Source organism: Alligator sinensis, unplaced genomic scaffold (genome assembly GCF_000455745.1).
Source record: "Alligator sinensis unplaced genomic scaffold, ASM45574v1 scaffold553_1, whole genome shotgun sequence".
Lineage (NCBI taxonomy): Eukaryota > Metazoa > Chordata > Crocodylia > Alligatoridae > Alligator > Alligator sinensis.
In genome coordinates, this window is record NW_005842389.1 from 1,191,992 (window position 1) to 1,193,458 (window position 1,467).

Here is a 1,467-nt window from a genome sequence, read left to right on the forward strand (position 1 = left end):
CAGAGCCCATCTATGGAGTCCATGATAGCAATATCACCCAGTGTCCCTGCACCTATTCCAAAAATGGTTGAATTGCTTTTCTGAAGCCTCCCCTCAAAATGCAGGCTGAGGCAGACCTGAGCAATAACATATAACTCAAATGAATGAATAAATGAACGAACGAATGAATTTGCTGACCCCCAGAGGAAACGTTGACAGCTCCTGTTCCCACCAAAGCAAGTCCTTCAGCAGAGTGAGTGCAAAAGCAAACTTTATTAAAAATCTCCAGATATAAATATCACTAACCAATAAAGGATACACAATACAGAGAATGCATAACAGGAAGGTATCTATTCTAGTTGGTTAAAGCACCCAATTAACTTCCTTGGCTATTGAAGACAATTTGAAAAGATTTCAGTAATTGATTGTCAAGAGAAAATGAGGAAACTGGAACATGAGTGGATATAGAAGTGAGATAAGGTTGGAGTGTATGTTTTGGCAGTGATGTTTTGCAAAGTGTGTCCTCCCCCCCATAGCTGCTTGTAAGGGAAGCACTGGGTAACCACTTTAGGGGATTATAGTAGTGACCATGAGAATTTAGAGCAGTGGTTTTCAACGTTTTTAGACTCCAGGTCCCTCTTGATAGATTCAAGGCCCCCCTCAGCAAACACCAGCTCTTTGCTTTCACTCTTTTTTTGACTACAGAAAAATACTAGAACAAGTCTCCTGTTGCAAAGAATTTAGCAAGCTCATGGCAGGGAAGGATGGTATGACAATGAATCCCTATTGGAAATCTCTGGGTTTACTATGTAAGATGTAGTTAACAGCATTAGTCTGAAGTCAAGTAGAAGGCAGGATCGGTTTGCACTTATAGATTAACCAAAGTGGATAGATAGATAGATAGATAGATAGATAGATAGCACACGATTTTGTGAATTTCAACTTACTTCAGATGCTGTGAAAGGATATGCATTAGACAAGGGGGGGGAAGAGAGGGGAGAGAGCAGGGAGTGGATCATTGCTAGGAGAGACAGGCAAACAAACAGCAAACCCATAGGAACAAAGGGTCATCAAAGCTTTCTACCTTGTGCGTCGTATCAGTGCCTGCACACCTAACAATGCTGATACTGCAGAGCAGCCTGAAAAGGGTCTCACAGCAGCCACGGTGCTGTGGCAGCCTGGTAGAGAATCACTGATTTAGAGTTTGCCGGGCAGCTACTTGTAGTCCCCCTGGACTACAACAAGCTTAACCATTGTGATAGACTTTGAAATTTGTTTTTCCTTTTGCAGTAAAAGCAGTTTGGTACCCTGGGAAAGAAAGCATGGCTTGTTTTTTTCCACAGTGTTAGAGCAGGCATGGATCCTGACCTGTCCACTCATTAAAGGTTGCATATTAGCAACCATAACTCAAGAGAAGCAGGGGAGGGATGCTGCTGGACCCAGCTTGCCAGGCCCACACTTTGTCCCTGTTTCACTGTGTTTTGTAGC